Raw genomic sequence first — 17,305 nt, forward strand, 5'->3', positions numbered from 1 at the left:
ACCCTGTGCCTCATGGGAACAGTCCAGCCCGAACTGCCAAGCCATGCCTTCCCTGGACCAGAAACAAGCTTCCGAGGACCGGTTTCTGGCATTACAGCTGTCTTCAGCCCGGCTTGCTTGAATCCAGTGGCAAAGTAAGCATGGGACTCACGTCTGAGCATACCCTGCCACACTTATGGCAGCCAAAAGCGGTACAAAAGGGGGTGGTGATGGACGGAGCATCTGAACCAATCAAACACTCACACCCAGTCAAAAGATCTGGGTTTGATCCATCACCGTTCTTTAGCCCACTCTGCCACCCCAGTTGAGACATGGCTATATGCAAATCAGTCTGACCCTGTGCCTCATGGGAACAGTCCAGCCCGAACTGCCAAGCCATGCCTTCCTTGGACGGGAAACAAGCTTCCGAGGACCAGTTTCTGGCATTACAGCCGTCTTCAGCCCGGCTTGCTTGAATCCAGTGGCAAAGTAAGCAAGGGACTCACGTCTGAGCATACCCTGCCACACTTATGGCGGCCAAAAGCGGTACAAAAGGGGGTGGTGATGGACGGAGAATCTGAACCAATTAAACACTCACACCCAGTCAAAATATCTGGGTTTGATCCATCACCGTTCTTTAGCCCACTCTGCCACCCCAGTTCAGACATGGCTATATGCAAATCAGTCTGACCCTGTGCCTCATGGGAACAGTCCAGCCCGAACTGCCAAGCCATGCCTTCCCTAGACCGGAAACAAGCTTCCGAGGACCGGTTTCTGGCATTACAGCCGTCTTCAGCCCGGTTACTTGAATTCAGTCGCAAAGTAAGCAAGGGACTCACGTCTGAGCATACCCTGCCACACTTATGGCGGCCAAAAGCGGTACAAAAGGGGGTGGTGATGGACGGAGCATCTGAACCAATCAAACACTCACACCCAGTCAAAAGATCTGGGTTTGATCCATCACCGTTCTTTAGCCCACTCTGCCACACCAGTTCAGACATGGCTATATGCAAATCAGTCTGACCCTGTGCCTCATGGGAACAGTCCAGCCCGAACTGCCAAGCCATGCCTTCCCTGGACCGGAAACAAGCTTCCGAGGACCGGTTTCTGGCATTACAGCCGTCTTCAGCCCTGCTTGCTTAAATCCAGTTGCAAAGTAAGCAAGGGACTCACATCTGAGCATACCCTGCCACACTTATGGCGGCCAAAAGCGGTACAAAAGGGGGTGGTGATGGACGGAGCATCTGAACCAATCAAACACTCACACCCAGTCAAAAGATCTGGGTTTGATCCATCACCGCTCTTTAGTCCACTCTGCCACCCCAGTTCAGACATGGCTATATGCAAATCAGTCTGACCCTGTGCCTCATGCGAACAGTCCAGCGCGAACTGCCAAGCCATGCCTTCCCTGGACCGGAAACAAGCTTCCGAGGACCGGTTTCTGGCATTACAGCCGTCTTCAGCCCGGCTTGCTTGAATCCAGTGGCAAAGTAAGCAAGGGACTCACGTCTGAGCATACCCTGCCACACTTATGGCGGCTAAAAGCGGTACAAAAGGGGGTGGTGATGGACGGAGCATCTGAACCAATCAGACACTCACACCCAGTCAAAAGATCTGGGTTTGATCCATCACCGTTCTTTAGCCCACTCTGCCACCCCAGTTCAGACATGGCTATATGCAAATCAGTCTGACCTCTGCCTCATGGGAACAGTCCAGCCCGAACTGCCAAGCCATGCCTTCCCTGGACCGGAAACAAGCTTCCGAGGACCGGTTTCTGGCATTACAGCCGTCTTCAGCCCAGCTTCCTTGAATCCAGTGGGAAAGTAAGCAAAGGACTCACGTCTGAGCATACCCTGCCACACTTATGGCGGCCAAAAGCGGTACAAAAGGGGGAGGTGATGGACGGAGCATCTGAACCAATCAAACACTCACACCCCGTCAAAAGATCTGGGTTTGATCCATCACCGTTCTTTAGCCCACTCTGCCACCCCAGTTCAGACATGGCTATATGCAAATCAGTCTGACCCTGTGCCTCATGGGAACAGTCCAGCCCGAACTGCCAAGCCATGCCTTCCCTTGACCGGAAACAAGCTTCCGAGGACCGGTTTCTGGCATTACAGCCGTCTTCAGCCCGGCTTGCTATAATCCAGTGGGAAAGTAAGCAAGGGACTCACGTCTGAGCATATCCTGCCACACTTATGGCGGCCAAAAGCGGTACGAAAGGGGGTGGTGATGGACAGAGCATCTGAACCAATCAAACACTCACACCCAGTCAAAAGATCTGGGTTTGATCCATCACCGTTCTTTAGCCCACTCTGCCACACCAGTTCAGACATGGCTATATGCAAATCAGGCTGACCCTGTGCCTCATGGGAACAGTCCAGCCCGAACTGCCAAGCCATGCCTTCCCTGGACCGGTAACAAGCTACCGAGGACCGGTTTCTGGCATTACAGCCGTCTTCAGCCCGGCTTGGTTGAATCCAGTGTCAAAGTAAGCAAGGGACTCACATCTGAGCATACCCTGCCACACTTATGGCGGCCAAAAGCGGTACAAAAGGGGGTGGTGATGGACGGAGCATCTGAACCAATCAAACACTCACACCCAGTCAAAAGATCTGGGTTTGATCCATCACCGCTCTTTAGCCCACTCTGCCACCCCAGTTCAGACATGGCTATATGCAAATCAGTCTGACCTTGTGCCTCATGGGAACATTCCAGCCCGAACTGTCAAGCCATGCCTTCCCTGGACCGGAAACAAGCTTCCGAGGACCGGTTTCTGGCATTACAGCTGTCTTCAGCCCGGCTTGCTTGAATCCAGTGGCAAAGTAAGCAAGGAACTCAAGTCTGAGCATACCCTGCCACACTTATGGCGGCCAAAAGCGGTACAAAAGGGGGTGGTGATGGACGGAGCATCTGAACCAATCAGACACTCACACCCAGCCAAAAGATCTGGGTTTGATCCATCACCGTTCTTTAGCCCACTCTGCCACCCCAGTTCAGACATGGCTATATGCAAATCAGTCTGACCCTGTGCCTCATGGGAACAGTCCAGCCCGAACTGCCAAGCCATGCCTTCCCTGGACCGGAAACAAGCTTCCGAGGACCGGTTTCTGGCATTACAGCCGTCTTCAGCCCGGCTTGCTTGAATCCAGTGGGAAAGTAAGCAAAGGGCTCACGTCTGAGCATACCCTGCCACACTTATGGCGGCCAAAAGCGGTACAAAAGGGGGTGGTGATGGACGGAGCATCTGAACCAATCAAACACTCACACCCAGTCAAAAGATCTGGGTTTGATCCATCACCGTTCTTTAGCCCACTCTACCACCCCAGTTCAGACATGGCTATATGCAAATCAGTCTGACCCTGTGCCTCATGGGAACAGTCCAGCCCGAACTGCCAAGCCATGCCTTCTCTGGACCGGAAACAAGCTTCCGAGGACCGGTTTCTGGCATTACAGCTGTATTCAGCCCGGCTTGCTTGAATCCAGTGGCAAAGTAAGCAAGGGACTCACGTCTGAGCATACCCTGCCACACTTATGGCGGCCAAAAGTGGTACAAAAGGGGGTGGTGATGGACGGAGCATCTGAACCAATCAGACATTCACACCCAGTCAAAAGATTTGGGTTTGATCCATCACTGTTCTTTAGCCCACTCTGCCACCCCAGTTCAGACATGGCTATATTCAAATCAGTCTGACCCTGTGCCTCATGGGAACAGTCCAACCCGAACTGCCAAGCCATGCCTTCCCTGGACTGGAAACAAGCTTCCGAGGACCGGTTTCTGGCATTGCAGCCATCTTCAGCCCGGCTTGCTTGAATCCAGTGGGAAAGTAAGCAAAGGACTCACGTCTGAGCATACCCTGCCACACTTATGGCGGCCAAAAGCGGTACAAAAAGGGGTGGTGATGGACGGAGAATCTGAACCAATCAAACGCTCACACCCAGTCAAAAGATCTGGGTTTGATCCATCACCGTTCTTTAGCCCACTCTGCCACCCCAGTTCAGACATGGCTATATGCAAATCAGTCTGACCCTGTGCCTCATGGGAACAGTCCAGCCCGAACTGCCAAGCCATGCCTTCCCTGGACCGGAAACAAGCTTCCGAGGACCGGTTTCTGGCATTGCAGCCGTCTTCAGCCCGGCTTGCTTGAATCCAGTGGAAAAGTAAGCAAAGGACTCACGTCTGAGCATACCCTGCCACACTTATGGCGGCCAAAAGCGGTACAAAAGGGGGTGGTGATGGACGGAGAATCTGAACCAATCAAACGCTCACACCCAGTCAAAGATCTGGGTTTGATCCATCACCGTTCTTTAGCCCACTCTGCCACCCCAGTTCAGACATGGCTATATGCAAATCAGTCTGACCCTGTGCCTCATGGGAACAGTCTAGCCCGAACTGCCAAGCCATGCCTTCCCTGGACCGGAAACAAGCTTCCGAGGACCGGTTTCTGGCATTACAGCCGTCTTCAGCCCAGCTTGCTTGAATCCAGTGGGAAAGTAAGCAATGGACTCACGTCTGAGCATACCCTGCCACACTTATGGCGGCCAAAAGCGGTACAAAAGGGGGTGGTGATGGACGGAGCATCTGAACCAATCAAACACTCACACCCAGTCAAAAGATCTGGGTTTGATCCATCACCGTTCTTTAGCCCACTCTGCCACCCCAGTTCAGACATGGCTATATGCTAATCAGTCTGACCCTGTGCCTCATGGGAACAGTCCAGCCCGAACTGCCAAGCCATGCCTTCCCTGGACAGGAAACAAGCTTCCGAGGACCGGTTTCTGGCATTACAGCCGTCTTCAGCCCGGCTTGCTTGAATCCAGTGGCAAAGTAAGCAAGGGACTCACGTCTGAGCATATCCTGCCACACTTATGGCGGCCAAAAGCGGTACAAAAGGGGGTGGTGATGGACAGAGCATCTGAACCAATGAAACACTCACACCCAGTCAAAAGATCTGGGTTTGATCCATCACCGTTCTTTAGCCCACTCTGCCACACCAGTTCAGACATGGCTATATGCAAATCTGGCTGACCCTGTGCCTCATGGGAACAGTCCAGCCCGAACTGCCAAGCCATGCCTTCCCTGGACCGGAAACAAGCTACCGAGGACCGGTTTCTGGCATTACAGCCGTCTTCAGCCCGGCTTGCTTGAATCCAGTGTCAAAGTAAGCAAGGGACTCACATCTGAGCATACCCTGCCACACTTATGGCGGCCAAAAGCGGTACAAAAGGGGGTGGTGATGGACGGAGCATCTGAACCAATCAAACACTCACACCCAGTCAAAAGATCTGGGTTTGATCCATCACCGCTCTTTAGCCCACTCTGCCACCCCAGTTCAGACATGGCTATATGCAAATCAGTCTGACCTTGTGCCTCATGGGAACATTCCAGCCCGAACTGCCAAGCCATGCCTTCCCTGGACCGGAAACAAGCTTCCGAGGACCGGTTTCTGGCATTACAGCCGTCTTCAGCCCGGCTTGCTTGAATCCAGTGGCAAAGTAAGCAAGGAACTCAAGTCTGAGCATACCCTGCCACACTTATGGCGGCCAAAAGCGGTACAAAAGGGGGTGGTGATGGACGGAGTATCTGAACCAATCAGACACTCACACCCAGTCAAAAGATCTGGGTTTGATCCATCACCGTTCTTTAGCCCACTCTGCCACCCCAGTTCAGACATGGCTATATGCAAATCAGTCTGACCCTGTGCCTCATGGGAACAGTCCAGCCCGAACTGCCAAGCCATGCCTTCCCTGGACCGGAAACAAGCTTCCGAGGACAAGTTTCTGGCATTACAGCCGTCTTCAGCCCGGCTTGCTTGAATCCAGTGGGAAAGTAAGCAAAGGACTCACGTCTGAGCATACCCTGCCACACTTATGGCGGCCAAAAGCGGTACAAAAGGGGGTGGTGATGGACGGAGCATCTGAACCAAACAAACACTCACACCCAGTCAAAAGATCTGGGTTTGATCCATCACCGTTCTTTAGCCCACTCTGCCACCCCAGTTCAGACATGGCTATATGCAAATCAGTCTGACCCTGTGCCTCATGGGAACAGCCCAGCCTGAACTGCCAAGCCATGCCTTCCCTGGACCGGAAACAAGCTTCCGAGGACCGGTTTCTGGCATTACAGCTGTCTTCAGCCCGGCTTGCTTGAATCCAGTGGCAAAGTAAGCAAGGGACTCACGTCTGAGCATACCCTGCCACACTTATGGCGGCCAAAAGCGGTACAAAAGGGGGTGGTGATGGACGGAGCATCTGAACCAATCAGACACTCACACCCAGTCAAAAGATTTGGGTTTGATCCATCACCGTTCTTTAGCCCACTCTGCCACCCCAGTTCAGACATGGCTATATTCAAATCAGTCTGACCCTGTGCCTCATGGGAACAGTCCAACCCGAACTGCCAAGCCATGCCTTCCCTGGACCGGAAACAAGCTTCCGAGGACCGGTTTCTGGCATTGCAGCCGTCTTCAGCCCGGCTTGCTTGAATCCAGTGGGAAAGTAAGCAAAGGACTCACGTCTGAGCATACCCTGCCACACTTATGGCGGCCAAAAGCGGTACAAAAAGGGGTGGTGATGGACGGAGAATCTGAACCAATCAAACGCTCACACCCAGTCAAAAGATCTGGGTTTGATCCATCACCGTTCTTTAGCCCACTCTGCCACCCCAGTTCAGACATGGCTATATGCAAATCAGTCTGACCCTGTGCCTCATGGGAACAGTCCAGCCCGAACTGCCAAGCCATGCCTTCCCTGGACCGGAAACAAGCTTCCGAGGACCGGTTTCTGGCATTGCAGCCGTCTTCAGCCCGGCTTGCTTGAATCCAGTGGGAAAGTAAGCAAAGGACTTACGTCTGAGCATACCCTGCCACACTTATGGCGGCCAAAAGCGGTACAAAAGGGGGTGGTGATGTGGAAAAGTAAATTTTGCCATGTTGTATGTGCCTACGTGTTCCCCATTTTATGTCATATGTGCATGATCGATATGCATATGTATCCCCTCTGATCGATTAAAGACGCAATTACAGTTGTGTCCATCTCTAGTATGTCAGTTTCCAGTCTTCGTGAAAGCAACGAATATTAGGCCTATGTAAACCTACGTTGCCACATTTTATAGTGTGCACGTTAATTCATTGAATTATCCCCGTTTCTAGGCCTCAAAAGGGCCCGGACTCAGATTCAGCTCCTGTCTCCTGAACCCTCTCCGAGGAGCGATACAGCCCCCACCTATATCCCTGACCCTTAGCTTACTTCTTGCCATGCAGTGCCCGGCCCGGCCTGGCTCTGCCTCCCAGTCTGCCAAGAGTATGTTATGTTTCTAGTTATCAGTCCAGCCCTCCTTCTCTGCATTCCTAAGCTACTGAATCGCATCAATAGTTTCCGTCATGGTCTAGCCTTTATGTCTCCATGTAAGAGAAATACTGTATTAATATTCATAAAATATTCCTCGCACACGCACTACATATAGAATTATGCATGCACCAGTCTTAAAGTCTATTAGCCTTTACCCTGATAAACTTTTGGATTCTATCAACATGTACTCTAAACAACAGATACTAGATATGCCTGGGTACATGTCGCTCTGACCCTCCAGACTTTCGTCTCCTCTTCTAGTGCAGAAGTCATAGCCCCCAGTTCTCCCTGATAACACGTCATTGCCAGTTTGCGCGCACCACTAGGTTAGAGGTCCCAGCTGCTCAGTTAGCCCCCTCCATGTTTCCGCCCCGTTTATGACATATTCTGTTACGTTTGCATCACATGTCCATGTATACGCCCTGTACACACCTCTTGTTACACCCACTTTATGCCTTATCTTTCGCGACTGCTACAAACTCCGCCTACTGCTACGCCTACTGTATTGAATGCAATGTATTTGTTTAACTATAAATATTGTGCACTGTTATTAAAAGTTAGCCTTCCCCCTTATGCTCCCAGATCCTGTCCCCGGCAGCTGCCATCCTATTCCCGTGCAGGCTGTCCTGTTCCTGTCCTTTTATGCCTGATTAAAGCCTGTACACTCCAGCTACCTCGAATCTTGACTCTTATTTATTGAGCTATCTGTTTATATGAGTATCCCGAAAAATAGATCCGGTAATTAATTATTTATTTACCACATAATGGCGCCCGAATAGGGACTTGCCCTTTCCCCACGCGCCGGAGAAGCCACGCAGGCCCCCTGATCCTCTGCAGCCGTGACGGAACCATACCGTGCACGTGCAGATATTTCTGCTTCAAGTATCCCTCAGGCCCACAGAGGAGACGGAGGTTGCGGTCCAGCGTCCAGACGAGGCGGTGGAGGAACGCGGCGAGTCCCGACCAGAGCCCAAGCCGAGAGTCCAAGGTCCGAGGTATCCGGAGGCCCACCTGTAACTGAAGTCCGAAGTTCGTCCGTCCGTCGTCGTAACAGTCCAGTCCAGTCCGAGGCCTTCCGTTCTTGCTGCCTGGTGAGTACCGTTGCTGGGGTAGTATCTAGACAGGGTCAATTAATTTGTCTCTGGTCCGTGGGTTTGGGTACACAGATCCAACACGAAGTGTTCACCTAGGTGGATGCGGGTCCTGACGTGTCTCTTTATGAGACCGGTAAGTTTCGTACTGTTTTAGCAGTGCATCTAGTCATTCCAGTAAGTTCTGTTCTGTTCTCGAGAAATTCATGTGTTCTGTTTTCAGTATTTCAGGTAATATTCTGACCAAACTGTTATTTTAAATGTTATTTCATGTGTTTTCAATGTCGTGGTATGAGTGATTTGTTTTTCTTAAAGTTATTATTGTGTTTATCGTGTATTGTATTGTGTCCAGATTCCAGTCTTAGTTATGCCTCTGTTCACGAAATTACGTCAGTTAAGAACTAGAAAAGGTCTGCTCGAAGAAGCAGTTCCTGTCCCGCCTAGGGACAGTCCAGGTCATTTTATGTATCATAAGCATGGCATAAGTGCCATATTATATCTAGACTTATGGGTGGAGTACACCAAAGAATTAGAAGAAAAGTATAGATGGCCCGTATCAGGTACGTGGGATGCCGAGTGCATCATGCGAGTAGAAGAAGCATTATGGAAAAAGAAAGCCAGACAGTCCCAGAAAGATGCCATCGAGTTATGGCGCAAAGAATCTCATAAAAGAACCGAAAAAGAAATCAGAAAGTCAGAATTAAGTAGAGAATCCTCAGAAAGAGCCCAAGAAAGGGAATTGATCGAAATAGGTGAACGAGTTAAAGCCGAACAGTCAGACAGACAGAGAAATGCCCTTATTAAGGGTATGTATCCTCTTCTTGCCGAGGGCTTGCCGAAAGCAACCCCGGAAGCACCATGTAATTTTCCGCCGCCATTAGTTCCGATTAAGCTACGTCACAAACCGACCACAGCTGATATTTTTCTCTCGTCCTATTTGGACGACACAGTTCCAGAATATGCAAATCCTGTTCCGCCAGCTCCCGTAAATAATATAATTCCTGTTCCTCCAGCCACCGGGGCACCCGTTGCAGCACCTGTTACGGTACCCCCGGTCCAGCCTACAGTACATGTACCCGCTACATCAGTCACTCTCCCAGCCCGTACAATACCCGTCGATGATTCTAGTCAAGGGGCCTCGGGGGGAAGTCCTCCTGGAACCCCGCCTCAGCACAGACGTCTGACATTAATCGAGTTACATGCACGAGCGTTACAGCGTTCGCCCAAATATCAGTCCATTGCAGATATCAGACGAGCTCTCACCGAATGCCGTTATGATCCAGTCCCAGGCGATGATGGTATGGTCCTGTATTTATTGCGTGTAAGACGGGTGACCGAATATTTGGACACCCTACCGAATATGAAAGAATATCTAGACAGAATATATCGTTTCATCCGTACAGGAGTAGATCCAGAAAGTATTGGCGAGGCCATGTCTCAAAGAAAAGTCGAGATCCAGCTCATGCTTTTAAAGTTTCTAATTAATTGTTTGATAAGAGAACAAGATTATCCGGATAAAGATCCGGAAGAAATGAAAGTCCTGACCAGGTGGAGTGACCATATAGCCGAGGGAAGACACAAGACACAGAACTGTATAGACAGTATGTACAAGAAAATCCGTAGGGAAATAATAAAGTTACACGAGAAACGAAAAGCAGCACAAGTAAGCGAGAAAGAAGACAACTCTTCTACTGAAGAGGTAGACGACGAGAATCCCACCAGAATAGCGTATGTAGGTAGAATTAGACTTCCCGACCGACATTCACGCCTAGAACACAAGAAAGTTTTTCCTCCTCCAGCACCAGAACAAGGTTCTCTCGAGCAAGTATTTCAAGCTACCGATCACATTCTGAAATCACGAATCGGTTATAGTGAACTTAGTACCATGCATGAACAAGAACTAGCCCGATCAGCAGTCCGATGGATTACTGATTCTACCACTTTTCCAGACGAAATAGTGGCACAAATGTTTCTGAAACTGCCCCCAGCCGAGCAGCGACTGGTGGGTATGTATATGATCCAGCACCTCATTACGCTGTATGAGGGACAACATTCTGATCCAGGTCCGTTACATGATGTTCTGAACGAATTACTCCAGTATAGATGGAAAGGTTTAGGTACCGATTTAATTAGTATCATTCTAGAGCAGCGCCACAAATATAGAACGTTTCTGAATCCGCATTTTGTTCATGTCTCACCTCCAGAAAGTAAACCATTTTACATAGATAGACAGCATCCGTTACGAGAAGTACACCCAGTTAGGACAGCGGGTGGTGAAATGCAACGAGTATTTGTTTACACCCCTATCACCAAGATGGAACTCTTAGAGATGAAGAAATTAATTCCCTGTCACGACAAAGATCCAGCAGGGTTCCATCGAGAATTAAAAGACATGCTCCGTATGGGAGAATACACGTATCCAGATATCATTAAAATGTTAAAGGTCCTGTTGCCCGCAGGGGTATATGAAAAACTCAAGGAAAAAGAATGGGAGGTGGGAGAGAAAAAGATAGATTGGACAGCTCTAGAAGCTGAAGATAATTCCCGAGTACCAGGTACTGGTCTTGGGGACAAATGTAAAGAATTGCCCGAGTAATTGATACAAGTTTTGCCAAGGTTACTAGCCACGAAAAAGGAAGATTGGGATGCAATCTCAGCATGTAAACAGAAACAGGATGAAGACACTAGTGATTTCTATTCTAGATTTGAAAAATGTTTTATAATTAACAGTGGTCTGAAGACAGGTAGTGAGTCATACCCTCATCTTTTTGTTACCAAACTAGTCGAGAATTCAAGTCCACAAGTTAAAAATCGAGTATTGAAAGTCGAAAGTAGTTGGCAAGCTAATACTCCGTCACAAATGCTCCAGATGCTCCAGTATCACCAGAACAGAATCAGGGAAGAGCAAGAACACGAAAAGAGACGTATGAAAGACACGAAAATGAAAGTATTAGTTGCACAATCTGTTCCACAAGACAGTCAGAAGAGGGGTCCGAATCAAGCCAGTCATCCTGCAGCTCCCGTTAAAGGGACTTGCAATTATTGTAAACAGCCAGATCATTTTATAAACGAGTGTGCAGTTCTGAAACACAACATAGCCACTGGTAAAACTAAAGAAAGACCACGTCCGCCTAGACAAGAACAAGTTTCACAGACTTCTCAGCCACCACAGAATGCACAACAGACAGTTCCAGCACCGCAGCCTATCACTGCAACACAGCACGTTACACAGCAAATGTACCAGTATGCTCAGACAGAGTATCCAGAGTATCAACAGTATTCATGAAACAGCCTAGAGAGGGAGGTAGGCTTGCCTCTCATCGAGATACCTGTAGATCAAGAGGGTCCCTATGTACACAGTCAAGTATTAGGGAAAGACAGAAAGTTTCTGATTGATACAGGGGCAAGTAGGACTACTATCAGTCATGACGAGGTTCCAGGGGCTCCGCTCTCAGGCTCTAAAAATGTTTCCCTTGGATTTTCAGGAAAGCCCATTGTTAACGAGATTTCAAAGCCAGTTTCCCTAGAAGTTGGTCCATTGTCCCGAACTACTGATTTGTTACTAACGAAGTCATGTCCAGAACATTTTTTAGGCATTAAAACATTGAAAGAATTAGGTGCAGTAATTTGCTGCTCTCCAGAAGGAATACGATTGTTTTTGCGTGACTTCAAAGGTCACTATGTATTACGTGATTTTGATCCCAGATTACTGAATGTTCCACAGCATTTATGGGTGCAAGGTCCAACTGATGTAGGTTTTATGCACATCACACCCCATCGTGTGACTCTCAAGCAAGGTATAGTCCTGCCACGAATCAGACAGTACAGATTGCCACCTGAGGCTGTAACAGCCTTATCCAAAATTATTGATGAGCTCATTGCTCAAGGAGTGGTTGTAGAAACTGACTCCAATGTATGTAATTCTCCTATCATTCCAGTCATGAAACGTACTGATCCAAATGCACCTCCAGTATATCGATTAGTGATTGACCTTCGAGAACTTAATAAATGTATCATACCCCAGTATCCAGTAGTCCCAGATATTTCATCTCTATTGACAGCTATTGATTCTGAAGCTACATTTTTCACTGTCATCGACCTCAAGAATGCATTTTTCAGTGTCCCGATTCATCCAGACAGCCAGTACCTTTTCGGTTTTTGTTTAAATGGAAGGAGCTATAAATTCACACGAGCTCCTCAAGGTTTCACAGAAAGTCCTAGTATTTACAGTCAAGCACTTAAAAGACAACTAGACAATATCCACATGCCAACTGACACTGCCCTGCTCCAGTATGTAGATGATCTACTGATCACAGCCCGTTCTGAACGTGACTGCGAGCGTGCGTCACTTACAGTTCTGTATTTCCTAGCCGAGATGGGGCACAAGGTGTCCCCTTCGAAGCTTCAGTTCTGTGTCCAGCAAGTGATCTACTTAGGCCACTTACTGTCCAAGTGGGGTAGGCAGTTGACACCAGACCGTATCCAGTTAATAGCGAGTCTTCCACAGCCCAAGACACAGAAGGAGGTACGTGCTTTTATTGGCCTCACTTCTTACTGCAGACAATGGATTCCTCAGTATGCATTTCTGGCAAAACCGCTGATACAGTTAACGACACAGGAGGCAGCTGTATCGACTGTCCTCCCTTGGACATCTGAACATACACTTAGTTTTAATGAATTAAAGAAAGCCTTATGCCAAGCACCTGTTCTAGCAACACCGAACTACAGTAAGCCTTTTACACTTTTTGTCACAGAACGTGATGGTACTGCATTATCTGTTCTCACACAAGATCAAGCAGGACAGTACAAGCCTTGTGCTTATTTTTCTAGCACATTAGATCCAGTAGCCCAGGCTCTGCCTGCGTGCCTCAAGTCAGTTGCAGCTACAGCTCTAGCTATCAGACAAAGTGATTCCATAGTATTAGGACACTCCCTGACAGTACAAGTTCCACATTCCGTGGAAGTTCTTTTAAACCGAACACAGACTCAGCACTTGACAATTGCACGTTTAACAGGTTATGAACTGACACTGTTCCAGCCACACATAGAAATAAGACGCTGCAACGTTCTAAATCCTGCTACACTGTTACCGTCAGTTACTTCAAGTCCTGCCACACATGACTGTGTGGAAGTCATTAACACTATGACTAAGCCAAGACAAGACCTGACAGACATTGCATTACCTAATCCCGACCTGACACTTTATGTGGATGGTTCATGTATGAGAACTAGTACAGGAGAACTAGCAGCCGCGTATGCAGTGACTACTGAAACTGAAGTTATTGAAACACACCGTATTGACACCCTGTCTGCTCAAGCAGCAGAGCTAGTCGCTCTGACCCAAGCCTGCATACGTGCCAAGAACCTGAAAGTAAACATATACACAGATTCACGTTACGCATTCGGAGTTGTACACGACTTCGGAGTGCTCTGGCAGGAGAGAGGTTTCATGACTTCTCATGGAACCAAGATTCAGCATGGTCTCCTCATTCAAGCTCTGTTAGATGCAATACATTTACCGACAGCTATCGCTATCATGAAGTGCAAAGCACATACGAAAGTTACTGACATTATTTCCCAAGGTAACGATCTAGCAGATCGAACAGCCAAGCTTACAGCTCAGACACCAGACATTCCAGTTAACAAGACACAGACATCCACTCCAGAACAGACTACATGTATGACAGTTAAGGACCCTACACAAGATGTCATAGACATACAGTTACATGCTACTCCCGAAGAAATCAAGAAATGGTCCGAACAAGGAGGGGTCCAGACAGATCAGGGATGGGTGATGAAGGGAAAAGCCACATGGTTTCTCCCCGACTCTATGGTTCAAGTCATTATCAATACCGCACATAGTCCAGCACATCTAGGAGAAAAAGCCATGTTAGACAGTATACAGAACCTTTGGTTCAACAAGCACTTACGAGCTGCAGCCAAGCAGAAAGTCCGTACCTGTATGATATGTTGTCAATTCAATCCAGGTAAAAGTGTCCCGGTGGAACAAGGTGGATTCCAACCTCCTGACCACCCTTTTGAAGTCCTCCAGATGGATTATATTCAGATGGAGCGATGTCGAGGTTTCAAGTATGTCCTTGTAGTTGTATGCGCTTTGTCCAGGTGGACAGAAGCATATCCAGTTCCAGATTACACAGCAGCGACCACTGCCAAGCAGTTGGTTCGTGAATTTTTTCCCCGTTATGGACTCCCTAGGGTCGTGTATTCTGATAACGGCCAGCCATTCTCATCCGAGTTAATGAAACATGTTTCCCTTCTGTTAGGGTACCAGTGGAAGTTCCATTGTGTGCGCCATCCAGAAGCAGCCGGTCTCGTAGAGAGACATAATCAAACGCTGAAAATCCGTATTGCCAAGACATGTAAAGAGAAAGGTGTAGACTGGCTAGTTGCTCTGCCAGTCGCTTTATTCTTTATGCGAATGGTCGCACATTCCAGATCAGGTCTGTCCCCTTATGAAGTCGTATTTGGCCGCCCCCCAAATATGTGGGGTACACCTAGACCCCGAAGTATTACAGATGTTTCCAGTAATATGCTGACAGATTACCTAGCTTCCTTGATGTCTGCCCTACACTCTTGTCGTTCACAGGTTGCCGCCGCATTTCCAGACAACACCGAGGTGAAACCGCATGAAATCGTTCCAGGAAACCTCGTATTGGTCCGAAATTTTGATCGTTCAAGTCCGCTGGAGCCTCGTTGGAAGGAGCCGAGACTTGTCCTTCTGACCACCCGTACGGCCGTGAAGTTGGAAGGCCGCAAGGGTTGGGTCCATCTGTCCCATATCAAGAAATTCCATGGACTTCGTGAAAAATCTTTTGCAGAGGACTGTTCCATTTCTAAGGACTGCCTAAAAACAGACTCTGAACTCAAGCCTTCCCTGTTAGAGAAAACTCCGCAACAGGAGTATAAATTAAAGCTCCGGTCTAGTAAAATAAGTCAGCCAGTTTAATTGTCTAAGTCCCTCTCGGGTGAAACGGTTAGACAGGTATCTGACATGTATGAGATAGACCCCCATAGTGAGAGAGTTAGTCAAAACTCTATAAGATGTATCGTTTTTCTAAGTTTCTTATTGTTTCTAAGTTTGATGGTTACCTGCACAAGTTATGCATTGCATTTATGTTTTCCAATTTCTCATGTAAATAAGTTTTCTAATGCTACAGTAGAGCACACATTTAGTGATCTGCCTCCTCACGAGTTATCTTATCGTCTTGCTATGCGTAATAATACATTCATCCGAATGTTACACTATTCACACCAGACCAGCAATGCTACTAATTGTTGGGTGTGTGGTCGACTCCCCCCTTTCCAGACACCGAAGGGAGTTCTGCCACTCTTTCCTTATCCGTTTTCACATAATGGTTCGTGTGGAGCATGGTCCACGTTAACGTCATCTTCAAATGATATGTCCCTTCTGAATAGAACATGTTTTCCAGACAAGCAAGGTCTTTCCCATAGAACAGGGTTAGATCTAGAAAATGAAGTATATGATTTAGGTAATTATTCTTCGAATTTTATGATCCTGAATGTTCAGTCCGATACTACTCCAGACTTACCTGCTATTTCAGTACTACCAGTCAAAGGCGAATTATGTGTCAGAAATAATGGTTCCGCACATGTAGGACATAGTGATTGTACTACTACTATCGAGTATAGTGACAGTGGGAAATCTATTTTCAAAGCTTCACGTCATTCTTATTTTGTTTGTGGTCAGACCGCATATGTTCGTCTGCCCCTCGATTGGGATGGAACATGTTATATTGCCTTCCTACTGCCACCAGTTTTTCTAGCCCCATCTGATTATCACAGAAACACACATCTAGTTCACGTCAGACATAGACGGGAGATTGAGTCCCCGATTGTCAATCAAACTGAAACTACTCTAGAACAATATCAAGATTTCAATAAAGGTTTCTTCTTCTTTATAGGCCCTGTCCAGAATAGTAAGTTAATACGTAGGTTAACCAGAACCCTCGAAGCAGTAGTGAATGAGACTACTTCTGCTCTAGGTAACTTAACCGAAGAGCAATCTGCTATGAGATTTGTCGTGCTCCAAAATCGTCTCGTTCTTGACGTCATACTGGCCGATAGAGGAGGAGCATGTAAAGTCATCGGATCTAGTTGCTGCATTTTCATTCCTAATAACGCGCCGTCTGTTTATTCAGCTATAACCAGACTTCATAAAATTGCCCATCAGTTACACCAGAATCCAGGCACCTGGACATGGTCCGGTTGGCTCTGGGATATCATATCTGCTTGGGGATGGAAAGTATTGTCATTCCTAGGTATTGCAGTAATGATCATATTCAGTTGCTGCCTCTGTATACAATGTGGCCCTGCGATTTGCGGCATTTGTGCTACCTCTTGTATTCCTAGTCCTAAATCCCGTTCCAAGACAATTCGAGACGAGCAAATGATGCTATATGAAATGATAGATGGTATCATGAATATAGATGTTTCCTGATGGAAACGTAGGGCACAAGGAGGGAATGTGGAAAAGTAAATTTTGCCATGTTGTATGTGCCTACGTGTTCCCCATTTTATGTCATATGTGCATGATCGATATGCATATGTATCCCCTCTGATCGATTAAAGACGCAATTACAGTTGTGTCCATCTCTAGTATGTCAGTTTCCAGTCTTCGTGAAAGCAACGAATATTAGGCCTATGTAAACCTACGTTGCCACATTTTATAGTGTGCACGTTAATTCATTGAATTATCCCCGTTTCTAGGCCTCAAAAGGGCCCGGACTCAGATTCAGCTCCTGTCTCCTGAACCCTCTCCGAGGAGCGATACAGCCCCCACCTATATCCCTGACCCTTAGCTTACTTCTTGCCATGCAGTGCCCGGCCCGGCCTGGCTCTGCCTC

Source organism: Lissotriton helveticus, chromosome 7 (genome assembly GCF_964261635.1).
Source record: "Lissotriton helveticus chromosome 7, aLisHel1.1, whole genome shotgun sequence".
Lineage (NCBI taxonomy): Eukaryota > Metazoa > Chordata > Amphibia > Caudata > Salamandridae > Lissotriton > Lissotriton helveticus.